The sequence below is a fragment of the Suricata suricatta genome, chromosome 8 (genome assembly GCF_006229205.1).
Source record: "Suricata suricatta isolate VVHF042 chromosome 8, meerkat_22Aug2017_6uvM2_HiC, whole genome shotgun sequence".
Classification (NCBI taxonomy): domain Eukaryota; kingdom Metazoa; phylum Chordata; class Mammalia; order Carnivora; family Herpestidae; genus Suricata; species Suricata suricatta.
In genome coordinates, this window is record NC_043707.1 from 41,288,842 (window position 1) to 41,302,858 (window position 14,017).

A 14,017-nucleotide genomic window follows, 5' to 3' on the forward strand; every position below is an offset into this window, starting at 1 on the left:
ATAACAAGGTTCACACAAGCAACTTACTAACCAGTGCAAATACATTCTTCCTTTTGTGAGCCAGACAGAATGACTCCTAGCCTAGCCTGTGCCTGAATCTTAGCGTTATTGATATACACAAATGTGTTTGTTATCTGCTTTTCACTGAGAACATTCTGTTATCTTCTTAGTTGTAAGATTTACTACCAATTTAAACAAACGTGTATGTTATCTGCTTTTCCCTAAGAACATCCTGTTATCCTATTAGTTGTAAAATTAACTCTCTCACTGTGATGAGAGTAGTTCTGCAAAAATGCCTCTGTAAAACCTGTTTCTGTGCACTTTTCAAAGCATCTTATCACAGAGATGTATCCGTAGTAAAAATTCCACTTTTTGATGTCATGTTAATGCTTGACCTATAAATAACGACACCAAAACAGAGCAGAGGTGCCTGCCTGGGGATTAGAAAGAACCCTGTGGCTCTCTCATCTCTCTGTCCTTTCACCACCATCATTCATCCTTCCGGGACCCCTGGACGGGCTGGAGCTGGACTCTGGCAGCATGCAAAGAGTAAAGCAACCGAAGTTCTAAAGATCAAGTGGGGCTGGGGGGGGGGGCGGGTAGTGGGGGGGAGCCATGTCTTGGCTGCTGCCATCCGTCCACCAGCAGTGTCCCCCTGCATCACCACGAGCGACAAGTGCCCCCTGCGGTGGCTGGGGCCATGAGTACCCACACAGCACCCCACTGCTCTGCCTGCTCCTCTGTCCGCACTAAGAGTGGGTGTCTTTTCAGCCCGGCCCTGCAGACCTGCAGTGATGGGTCTGGTGGGGGCAGAGGTCCGGGACTCGGTGCCAAGCACGGGCCCCACGGGTGTCAGGCAGCTCTTCTCCATTCCTAGCCCCACAAGTTGTCGGCCACTGGCCCCCCACAGACACATGCATGGCATTGGACTTGAGGGGAGGGGACATAAGTTGGGGAGGGAAAGGGGCAGATGGTCCCCCCTCACCGCAGTCCCGCTATAACGTGCTTCGGGCCGCCGGCACGAACATCTCTGACCTTAGAATCCTTGCGGTAAACAGTCCCAGTTCTTATTTTCTGTGTATTACTAAATCTTCTTTATCATTTGTGTCATTCTAATAATTGGGCTGTAATGTCCTCTGAACCCTCAGTAACTGGGATGTGTGTCGGGTTCAGGCTGACCCCATCGCCAGCTTGCCCCTCCCCAGAATTCCCCAGGGAGGGCCCTTGGGTGGGGGTGGGGGGTGGGAAGAGAGGAGGACCTACATTTAAAATCCTGTACAGCTTTCTCTTTAATTTTCCTCCTGAGAAAAGCATTTCTATTTTTAGGGAACTGAATCAATCAAATACTGGTGTAAACAACACCAAGAAACCAACCTTAGTCTGATTTTCTTTTCTGAATTGACTGTTTAAAAAAATTTTTTTAATGTTTATTTTATTTTTGAGAGAAAGAGAGTACGAGCAGGGGAAGGGCAGAGAGAGAGGGAGGGAGACACAGAATCGGAAGCAGGCTCCAGGCTCTGAGCTGTCAGCACAGAACCCGATGTGGAGTTTGACCCCACGAGCTGTGAGATTATGACCTGAGCCAAAGTCAGACGCAAAACCAACTAAGCCCCCCAGGCGCTCCTGAACCGCCTGCTTTAGGCAATGAATGAGCCGTAATGGGACTTGACCTGATACTATTCCTGTTTCTCATTTTACCTTGAGGATCAGAGCAGCGTAATATTTCCCCCAGGATTATGGCAACCAAGGAAAGAGAGGAAATTCACATTAACTGAATATCTAGTATGCTCACCTTACTAACAACGTATCTCGCCTCGTTTAATCAGATTGCCATCCCCTCAAGTAAGTGGTGATGTCCCAGTTTTACGACATGGCTGAGGACACACAGGCCGAGTGAAGTCAGGGCACTTACTGAAGAGTGGCCAGCTTGGGATGGCCTTCACCATGAGCCTGCCCGACGCCATGGATCAGCCTGTCCACCACTTGGTGCCTGAGTAGCCAGGGACCAAGCAGAGAAGGGGTTCCCTCTTCACATCCATCTTTCCCTGGGTTTCTGAAGTCAGTGTTTCCAATGTTCCCCCCATTCCACTCTTTCTGACCGTGGCCTAGCCTCTGCAGATGAGACAGGTCCCTGTGGACACTGCACTTTCATCCATGGATTTATAAGTGAACGGGCTGTCCTTTGTATCTACATGATTATCTTCCAAGGGGCCCAGGGGAGGTTCATCTACAAACTTGAACTCAGCTGCCCAGTCACTTGACTGCACCTCAGGGCTACCCCAGGAGACAGAGAAGGGCACACATACCTTCCCCTCACCAGCAGTCCTGCCACGACATAGAGGGAAGGTCACACTTGAGCTGTGGCCTCTGGGGTGGCATCAGCCTTATTTTCTGCCACTTTCATCTTCTCTGAGGGAGAGTGAAACCCTTCTTTGTTCCATCTGAAATCCTTAAGCTCTCAGAGGTCCAATGGCTTATTACTGCTCCTTCTCTGGTTTTTGTACCAAAATTTCTAGAGTAATTAACAAGCAGGGTGACTGGTGGGGCGGCTTTGCCATGAGATGAAATCCATCTCACAAGACTCTGTTCCCCGTTGCTTTCTCCGTACAACGTAGGGCATGTTTTCTGTGTGCATGTCCAGGGGAGACTGGGACATGGAAATGCTGATCACTGTAACCACTGGGACCCCTTGTGGTCATGGTTGACAGTAAGCTGATTTTCTAGGGAGGGGATAAAGGAGGCTTGAAAGGGGGTGGGAAAAGAAAAAGAAAAGAGAAACAATAAATTTAATTGACATTAAACAAAAAGTAGAAAGGGTTTGGTGCCAGAGTCCAGCTCCAGCAGGTCCAGGGTTCCCTGAAGGATGGACAGTGTTGGCACAAGAGAGTGACGAGAGAGCCACACGTTTCTTTCTTGATCACCGGGCAGCCATCTCTGCTCAGTCTGCTTTGGTGTCTTTTTTTAATTGATCAAGCAATAACATGACATCAGAAAATAGGAACTATTTATAGTGACTAATTCTTAGTGATAAGATGGTTTAATCATTGGAAGTGATGACATTAGAAAAATAGAAATTTTTTATAATGACTAATTTTTTATGATAAGAGCTTTAATCATCAAAAGTATACAGAGAACTATCTCATTCATTTTTGCCTCAGTCCCCAACATTAAGAAAGTAACAAACCTATCTCATTTTATATGGGTTGTTTTTTTGCCAATAATTATGACTTTGTTTTTGATTAACAAATTACAACCAGGTCATGTAATGCACTTAAAGTGAAGGTGAGCAAATCCCACAACTAAGAACATAACAGGACGCCTTCAGCAGAAAAACAGGATGATATACATATCATTTAAGCCAGTAAAGCTAAGATTAAAACATAGCTCGAGCTGTAAACAGATAGGCCAACAGCCATTTTGTTAGGCTCACAAACTGCAAGAAAAAGAACACTGTTAACAAGTTATTTGAGAAGGGCCTTTCTTTGGTGCAAGCACAGTGATTTTCTAGGGAGGGGATAGAGGGGTGCTATGTGTGTTAGACTTGGACCTGGGTTTCTCACATTTTTATCCATCCTCATAGCTGAAGTCAGCACAAGGTAGAATGCAGACCTTGGGAAGGTACTATTTTCTGTCCTTGTCTTCCACTTCTAATCTCCAGTTTAGGCTCCAATTCTCTTCAGATCCGACTCAAATGGACTATGTTTTTGACCTTGTTTTTATTTATCTCCAAATTAGGCTCCCTTTCACCGGGACAGACTCAAATGTAATTTCTGTGTTTTTAATCCCTTCAAGTCTATGTTTTGGGTCTGCAAGTCTCATTAGAAGAGACTTTTGTCAAACATTTGTAATGTTTTGATCTAAAATCTCTTATGCAGGGACAGGAAAATGTTTTTTCTTATGGGGTAACTGTGTGGGGAATATTGGTCTGATCTGGAAGGCTGTAAGGCCTAATTAATGACAACAGGCTTATTTTCAACATGAGTAGCAGTAGTAGACAGAGATACCAGTTTCGCCTCTCATGGCAGGAGCTGTGCAAACGTCTGCCATTTCCGCAAAGTGACTGTGTCATCCAGTAAGGCCGATTCGGCTCCCAGCAGGTTGAGAATCACCTTTTGATTGAGTTGCTACATTCTCGAGCATTGTACTAAAGACTTACTAGTAGTTTACCTTACGCTGGTTTTCAGAGTGATGCTAATTGTAACTGGTATTGTGTAATCCATACGTAATGGAAGGAGAAGATCTCCTGGATATCGACGTAAGTGCATGGTTCCTTAGAGGAACTTGACTTGACTGATGGAAAACAAGGACTTCACTCCTCCCTGCTCAGAAGAAGAAATTGCCAGACAATTTAAGCTATATATAAGAATTCTTTTTACATCTTGTGAGCCTTTCTGGGTGAGATCCAAACCACCACTTGCCTTTCTCAGATCCCCCTCAGCCTCAGCGGGCGTCCAGAGCAGGAGGCAGGAGGAGGGGAGTCACCAAGAGCATCACCCTGTCTAAGTTCTCTGTGCATTGGCCAAAAGTGGACGCCATTTACCCTTTCTCTTCCTCCTCCAACAACCCCCCATCTAGAATGGTCTCAGGCAGGATTGGGTGCTGTGTCGCTGGCAAGGGCACAGACTGCTCAGTGCGTGTGATACCAGCAAAATACATCATCTCCTTCATCTTGGTATTTGTACGATTGGCAGTGAGTGATTTCTGCTACTGGAGGAGATCTGCAGCACCTCCCTGGGATCATTCCAGCACTGGGACTCTTAGAGGGAGGCCAGAGAGGGGCCCTTGTACTGTTCCTGTGTCTAACCACCACTTTTTCCTTTTTTCTTTTTTTTTTAATTCAAGTATAGTTAGCATACAGCATTATCTGAGTTTCAGGTGTGCGATAGAGTGATGCAAAAATTCTGTACATTTCCCAGTGCCAATCATGGCACATGTACGCTTAATCTCATGTATGCCACCATCCTCCGCCCACCTCCTCTCTGGCCACCACCAGTCTGTTCTCTATGTTTAAGAGTCTGCTTTTTTCTCTTTTTGTCTTTGTTCTTTTGTTTCTTAAATTCCACGAGTGAAATCATATAGTATTTGTCTTTCTCTGCCTGACTTAATATCACTTAGCATTATATCCTGTAGCTCCATTTGTTGTTGCAAATGGCAAGACTTTGCAAGAAATGGCTGAGTAACAGTCCGTTATATATAAATACCACATCTTAAGGCCCCCCGGGTGGCTCAGTCAGGTAAGTGTCCAACCTCAGGTCATGATCTCACAGTTTGTGGGTTCCATCTCCATGTTGGGCTCTGTGCTGACAGCTCAGAGCCTGGAGCCTGCCTCTGATTCTGTGTCTCCCTCTCTCTCTGCCCCTCCCCCGCTCATGCTTCCTCTCTCTGTCTCTCAAAAATAAATAACATTAAAAAAATTTTTTTAAATACCATATCTTCTTTATCCATTCCTCTGTGGGTAGACACTCGGGCTGCTTCTATAATTTGGCTCCTGTAAATAATGCAGCAGTAAGCATAGGGGTGCATTATCTTTTCAAATTAGTGTTTTTGTTTTCTCTGGGTAAATGCCAGGGAGTGGAATTACTGGATCAGATTGGTAGTCCGCCTTTTAAGTTTTAGAGGAACCTCCATACTCTTTTCCACAGTGGCTGCACCAGTTTGCATTCCCATCAACAGTGCACAAGGGTTCCTTTTTCTCCACATCCTCACTCTCCAACATTTATATCTTGTGTTTTTTATTTTAACCATTCTGACGAAAGTGAGATGATGTCTCATTGTGGTTCTGATTTACATTCCGCTGATGGTGAATGATGTCGAGCATCTTTTCATGTGTCTATTGGCCATCTGTATGTCTTTGGGAAAATGTCTATTCATGTCCTCTGTCCATTTCTGATTGGATTATTTGGGTTTTTTGGTGTTGAGTTATATAAAGTTTTTATATATTTGGATATTAACTCCTTATTGGGTATATCATTTGCAAAACATTGCCATTCAGTATGTGGTCTTTTTGTTTTGTTGATGGTTTCCTTCACTGCACAAAAGCTTTAAATTCAGTGTGGTCCAAATAGTTTGGCTTTTGTTTCCCTTTCTTATCATGAAATATGTTGCAATGACTGATGTCAGAGAAATTATTACTGCCTGTGCTTGGGGTATCTGACATCTGCTCTAGTCTCCATGCCATGGATTTCTCTTGTATTTTCTTTCTTTCTTTCTTTCTTTCTTTCTTTCTTTCTTTCTTTTGATGTTCAAGCACATTTTTAAAACAAGGTTTATTGGGATTCAATTCATAACAATTACCCATTTCAAGGGTACAAATAATTTTTAGTATACTCACAGAACTATACAACCATTGCCACAATCTAATTTTAGAACATTCTTTTTTTAAAATAGTTTATTGCCAGTTTGGTTTCCATATAACACCCAGTGCTCTTCCCCACAAATGCTTAATTTTTTTAATGTTTGTTTATTTTTGAGAGACAGAGCATGAGTGAGGGAGGGGCAGATAGGGAAACACAGAATCCAAAGCAGGTTCTAAGCTCTGAGCTGTCAGCACAGAGCCTGATGTGGGGCTTGAACTCACAAACTGTGAGATCATGACCTGAACTGAAGTCAGATGCTTAACCAGCTGAGCCACCCAGGCACCCGTATTCTATTATTTTCTAAGGCTGCTATAACAAAGTATCACAAATCTTATGTTTTAAAACAACAGACATTTCTTCTGCACACGTTCTAAAGGCTAGAATTGAAATCAAGGTGTCGGCAGGGCCATTTTCCTTGCTTCTTCCTAGTTTCTGGTGGTTGCTGGGAGTTCCGTGGCTTGTAGAAGCACCTCTCTGGTGTCTGCCTCCTGACTCCTTTGTCCTGTGGTTTCCCATCCCTGTGCCTATCTGTGTCTCCTCTTCTGTTCTAATAAAGACATCAGTCATTGAATGTAGGTCCACGCCAATCCAGTCTCCTCTCATCCTAAATCATTTCGTCTGCAGTGACCCCATTTGCAGATAAGGTCACATTGTGCAGTGCCAGGTGCAGACATGACTTCAGAGGACACAGCTCACCCCAGTATAATCATTTATAACACACTTCATTTCTGGCTCCCCATCGGATTCTCTCTCACATCCCTTTCAGGACAGGTGTCCACCCAGCCAATCCTGCTGTTTCACCATCACGGCTCAGCATCTGTTCAGACACCAGGTCCGCCCCACCCAGCTGTCCTCTGAGTGGAGCCACTTGACGGAGCAGGACAGCAGCCCTGGGGTGCTGCGGTGGCAGCAGATGGGAAGGGACAAGGCCTCATAAAATGACCGTGTCTTTCTCCTCATTGTATCGGCCAAACTCCAAGCCTTCCGGTAAACACAAAGGAGCAGATGGTGACATGCAGCCCACGCATGGGAGTGAACACAGTCTTTCCGGGCCCAGGAGTTTGTGTTCCCCCGTTAGATGCCGGCTCATGGAAGTGGGTGACATGAAGGGACAGTATCCTGTGGCTCAGCCAGAGAATGAGGCTCTGGCCCAGTGCTGGGCCTTTCTCAGTGCTCCTCCCGTTCCCCTGACCAAGGGGACCCCATGGAGCAGAGGACACAGGAAGCCAGGGGCTTTCTGAGGTACTCCGCAGGGAGGACGAATGCCTTCTATTCACATGCTCCCTGTTCCCTGCTGAGGCCTAGATTTGATTTAGACCGTTCTTAGAACTCCCAGCCCCAGCTGCCCTGAGGAAGGTCCCCCTTGGGTCAAAGCTATTTATTGCAGGACAAGAGACACACACATATGCCCTTCATGTGCAACGATCAAGTCAGTCTTGCCTCTCACATTTTGCTAGGAGTTTAGAGCCAGGCATCCGGCCCCCAGTGACCAGGGCTGCAGCCGTGAAGAAGGATGGCTTGAAGGAGCTCAGATTCTGGGACCCTAATAGTGTGACAATAAGACATTTGAAATTCTCAGAGAAAAACCTGGCCCTAAGCAAGATGCCCTAGTGGATGAAGCCCATTCTAGGTCTCTTTCCCCTTCCCTCTGTGCATCCACTTGACTTCATCCTTTCCTGTTCCTCCTTCAGGTCCTGACGCCTCCCCAGGCCCTTCCTTGTCACCCTTCACCAACAGTGGTTAAAGGAAGATACTCGGTGTCCCTTATTATTCACTGCCTGATTTAATTTCATATACATTTACCCTAGCCTTTTTTTTAAATGTTTATTTATTTTTGAGAGAGAGAGAGAGACCGACAGAGTGCGAGCAGGAGAGGGGCAGAGAGGAAGGGAGACCCAAAATCTGAAGCAGGCTCCAGGCTCTGAGCCATCAGCACAGAGCCCGACGTGGGGCTCAAACTCCCAACTGTGAGACCATGACCTGAGCCAAAGTTGAACGCATAATGGACTGAACCACGCAGGCGCCCCTCCCCTAGCCTTTCTAGTAGTGGGTGGGTGGTAAAGGTTTTCAGTCATGGATCATCGGGTAGGATAGGTATGAGGCAGAGAGGGAGGCCCTCTGGGTTGTTACCCAAGAAGGTAAACCAACTGGCCAGTCCTACCTAGAGGCCGGCAGGCCCTTGTTTTCCAGCCCAGTGTCCATCGCACTCAGATGTCCTCGCCTTCCATCTGGGAGGAGGCCTTGTGCGGTGTCCTTACGGGCGTCCATCTTGTGGACAAAGCTGCCTGGTGCTTCCTGATGCCCAGCGGGAGAAGGAAGTTGACAGGAGTCCAGGGGACGGGCAGGGGTCTCGCAGAGAGGTCCGGGCAGGCTCTGTAGCTGCCCATGACTGGTTGGCCTTCCTCACCTCTTACCTCTCCCGTGTCTCGGTGGGACGCTACAGGGGCTGAACTGCTGAGAAAGGACCTGGCTGACCTCCAGAGCCTATATCGGCGCCGGGAGGAGTCCATCTGCCTCAGCGACCGGCTGTGGGTCAGGCTGGAGCCTGTGCTGTGCAGCGCAGACCAAGGGAGAAGTAGGAGAGGCCACAACTGGTTCCGTCTACATCTAGGGTCTCAAAAGGGCATTTCGGTTTGCAGTAAAAAAAAGCACATTGGTGTGCAATACCCTAGTCTTCCTCACAGTCTGCCCCGAGAAAGAAGCAGGGTGGGCACTATCGTCCCTACTTTATAAATGAGGACACTGAGTGTCCTGCCTGAGGCAGGCCTGTGTCTCATGCCCAGGGCTGTCCGAGGTGACGCCCAGCCGTGTCACTCCTGTACCACCTCGTGTTGCACCTGGCTTCTGGCCTGACGGGCAAGGGGTAGACCCAAGCCGGCCCATGATGCCCACTTCAGCCAACGGCGGACCACATCCCACCTCCACGCCACTGCCACATGCCCGGGTAGCACCTGCCACTGCCCATGTGTGAATAGCCCACGTTCTTTCCACATGAAGCTCTCACTCTGCGTCCCTTCTCCCTTGCCAAGCTCAGAAAAAGGGGACCAGGGTCCCTACAGCATCGCAGCGGCGTCGGCAACTGTAGTCACTGCCCATGAGGTCGTGGCCTACCGTGGTGTGACTCCACCGCACCACGACCCCTATCTCTGTCCCAGTGCAGGCGGTCCCCAGGTTTTCTGCATGGCTGAGGCTGAAACTTGGGCGCATGCAGGAAAGAACATCTTTGAGAGCATCTGTTTCCCAGATGTAGGAGTTGTTCTTGTTTTTGGTTTTGGTTTTTTTTACTCTGTGTGACAGTAGGGAGTGACAGCACCACTGCTGGTGTCCCTGGGGAGAACCGAGAGTCTGTGCCTCAGCTCTGCGACTAGAGAGGGGCCTTTGGGAAAGCAGACTGGGGCCGTCGGGCCTACAGAGCGCAGCCCCCAGACCCATCACTTTCATGTCCCTCCTTTCCGCAACAGTACCTGGCTGCAGAAGCAAAGAGCAGAGGCGGGAGGGAGAGTACAAATATTGCCCAGCCCCACTCAGGCCAAAATTGTGAGTTATTTTCAATTTGCTTGAAATTGAATAAGGGCTGCTTCTTATAAGGGCCCATCTACACATCCCTAGACTCTAAGCTCTAGGAAATTTCATGTATTAGTTCGTGGCTCTATGCAGATAGGTCACTGGCTGCAAACTGGATACCAGTTTGGTGTCTTGCTCCCTCCCTTTCCACTCCAGTGGGGGGTGAACTAGGAAGGGGAGATCCGTTTCTGTTTGGCATAGTCAGTGAAGAGAGTCCCTAAGTCCCTCCTGATCCTCTGTCTCTTCCTTGTAGACACTGCCCCATCGTTTCCGGGGGTATCCCCGGCAACCTCTCATTCCCAGGCTCAGAATCCCTGCTCTGCTCAGGACACCTTGTGACATGATGTCTGGAGGGTCTAGAAGAACATTCTCCAGCACTTCTCCTGCCCTATCTAACAGCGTTCTTGGGCATGAACGTGGAGGCATCGACATTACCTTTATATGAAAGGATCAAATTAATAAATTCTTATTTAGAAATTATTGTTTACATATATTTATTGAATTCCAATAAAGAGTAAAATTTGTGAGAAAATAGTAAAACCCATAAGGACCAGAAATTCATAGAAAAGATTAAAGAAGAAATGAGATTTTGCTATTATTTTTTTTTTTTGCAGAACACTTCTTTGTTATGACAATAGGTAAAGCAAATACAACTTTAAAGGTTTATAACTACAACTGTCCAAGATTATGACCACTGGTATTGTTTAGCTTGCTCACATTTGGGGGACTAGCTTATATGTAATTCTTGAAATTCACTGACGTTCATAAAAATGTGGGATTGAAATGCATATATACATTTTTAAGTGTATATAAACTTCACTCTCCTGACTTTATTCCCAGTCGACCATTTTCAATATATTTAACGTTTATTCATTTTTGAAAGAGAGACAGAGATAGACAGAGCATGAGCCAGCGAGGGGCAGAGAGAGAGAGAGCAGACACAGAATCCGAAGCAGGCTCCAGGCTCTGAGCTGTCAACACAGGGCTTGAACCCACAAACCATGAGATCATGACCTGAGCCAAGGGCAGATGCTTAACTGACTGAGCCACCCAGGTGCCCCTCAGCAATTTCATACATCTTTGGTGAGTTACCAAACTCAAGGCCTTTTGTTTTTGAGAAAACTAGCAAGGTTATGTTTGCTAATGACAACATCCTTAAAAGTTAATAATAATCACTGATCACCAATAGATTTTTTATTTTGTTCCTTCTTTCTTTAGGGAAAACAAGCTTTCACCTGGGCATTCAGTCCAACCCCTAAAGATTGAATATCCTTCAAACACCTCCTTGAATAGCACTGGAGAGGCACGCGGGTGGCTCAGTCGGTTGACCGTCCATCTTCAACTCAGGTAATGATCTCATGGTTTGTGAGTTCAAGCCCCGCATCATATTGGATACTCTGCACCCCCTGCTCACATTCGCTCTCAAAAATAAACATTTATAAACATAAAAAAAAAAAAGAAAGCACTTTAAATAGTCATTTCCATTTTTATACTAAGGTGAAGATGATATCCCTCAACCTGAACGTCTTCAACCTTGAAGTCGTCAATTGTCTCAACTTTTCAAAGGATCTTGAACCTTCGAGAAAGGCCTTGGTTCTCACCGAAGCTGCATTTTCAGCAGCCCAACATGATTCAGATAAATACGTGCATCTGCCAAAGTATGGAGGAAGTCACAGGGCCTCAGGCCTGCGATGTGTGCGCTCCCATCAGGGAGCAAGGCATAGCTGGTGATGCCAAAGTTCACCCTGAGCTCTGGTACAGTTGGCCAGACAGCTCACCATTCACCAGGTGGAACTGGCCAAGGGCAGGGCAGAAAGGGAGGGCCATTAAAGGAAGATCTTTCAGATTCTGCCCCCACAGGATGATTCTTCTATCATCAGGGTTGGTTTGGACTGTGTCACTCACCTTTTGCAGGTGGTCTCCTCCTTGACCAGAATAATCTGAATCCGGATCTCGGTGTTCTCCACTGGAATCGATACACTGGGCCCAAATCCTCTTCTTCTCTGTTGGAAAATGCCAGGCTGTTCAAGAGAACTCAGGACCCACTGGCATCCCAGACTGTCACTCCCGTGGTTGACAGCTCGCAAGCATTTGTAGAGCCCTTGATAAACCATGGCAACTCCTCCAAAACACCCTTCCGGAAGACACGTTTGGTTGTCAGCAGAGGAAAATTGTCTCTTGGGCTGAAGGGCACCTGCATACCCAACACGGACAGCGTGCTGGTGCCTGGAACCTTCTGGAACCCACAGTGCAGGACATCCTCCATCTGTCCCAAGTACCACAGCTCCCTGTTTGGTGGTGGCCGCGGCTCCTGCCCCACTTCCACGCAGGGCGGCTGCCACCTTGGGCACTGCAGCTCAGAGCCGGGGGGCGGGGGGGGGAGGACTGGGGACCACGCCGATGGTGGTAAGCGAGGTGGGGCGGGCGCTTCCAACGCCTCTTTCCCCACTGCCTCTGTGGTGACCTCTCTTAGCTATTTCTGTTCCAGATGACCAGACTGGCGAGGCTGGGGGAAGGTTAGAGCTCTTGAAAGTGGGTCTGTGGGACTCCTTGCCCCCCATCATGTGCTTAGAAATAGAAAAACGATCACGTGTGAAAAAGTAGTAGGATAAAATTTGAATGTGTTAATGGAGACAATTTACCAAAACCAGGTGAATAATGCAACCTTCTTCTCAAAGTCATGAAGATCACAGAGTTGCCTCAAGCCTGGAGAACAGCAATTGTCAGATTTTCAAAATGGTGAAGATAACATATTTTGGTATCTATAGAAGAGTGAGTTTTGTTTTGATCTTTTGCAAACTAAGAATGAATTGATGTTAACTAGATGGTATGGGAGCACATAGAAAAGATGGGCACTGATTGATAACACAAGTGGGTTCACCAAGGTAGGCCACGTGCCTAAGTTAGCAAGTCAGAAGAATTGAGCTCAGAGAGCTGAGCCAGGGATAAAAATTAGGCCCATGTGCTCTACAATGGTCATGACCTAACTTGATTTTTTTTAATGGTTATTTATTTTTGAGAGAGAGCGCATGGGTGGGGGGGGGGGGCAGAGAGAAGGAAAGACAGACTGTGAACAGGAAAAGAACAGAGAGAGATGGAGACACAAAATGTGAAGACGGCTCCAGGCTCGGAGCTGCCAGCACAGAGCCAGAGGCGGGTCTCAAACCTACGAACCATGAGATCATGACCTGAGCTGAAGTCAAGACTTAACTGACTGAGCCACCCAGTAGCCCCTTATTTGACCAACTTTTAAGTCTAACACTTTAATCAGGCCTCCACCTTTTAAATGATTCCATAGCCAAAGCTGAAGGTCTCCAGGCATTTGGCAGTTTTAAAATGGTAAACATTCCACTTAAGGCAGTCCTTGAATCAGACAGAAGACCAGCCTTGAGATCAAGTGTTAACTACTCATATCACAGGGTCATCACCAAGTGCAGGCCCGAGGTCTGGGGAACACCCACTGCCATGTTGGCTCTATCTTCTCTTTTGACTTTCTAGTATTTGTTTTGATATAGATAATGATGCTTTATAAGGGGGCAGTTGTATTTCTAGCTTTTATATACCTGTACCATCTGTTTTCTTGCCTTGAATGTATGCACATATGTAGGTAAGTATTTTTTTATGCAAATATGTGTGCATGTATTTATGCTGACCTACAGGTCATCAAATGAGAAATTTTACTTAGGATTAAAGAAAGCACAACAGACAGAAATATTCTTAAATTGATGAATTTTGGTCCCTTAGTTGGTTCTTCTTACAGGACAGTATACCAGACAGAAAGCAGGCAGTCACTGCTCTTGTTAAAGATCATGTATCCTTTTTCTCAAGGGTCTCTACAGAAATATGAGGAAAAATTATTAATAGTATCCTTAAACTCCTCTGGGATTCTGGGAATAGAAGCTCAGTCCCTACCCCACTTGGGAAGAGGCACAATTGAACACATACCACAGATCAGCTCGCCTGTGTCTGCTTGGACTCAGACTGGAGCCGGGAGCCGCTCAAGGCCAGGACAAGAGAAGGCCAAGCACCATTATCAGAGGGCAGCCGCCTAGCAGATAGTGCAAAGGCAGACACGCCTCAAAGCTCTAGAAATCTTG

General features: G+C 46.7%; 1 pseudogene; it reads right to left on the minus strand.

Annotated features, from left to right (window-relative positions):
• Positions 1-11,387: 11,387 nt before the first annotated feature.
• LOC115297591 lies at positions 11,388-13,387 on the minus strand (annotated as a pseudogene).
• Positions 13,388-14,017: the final 630 nt, after the last annotated feature.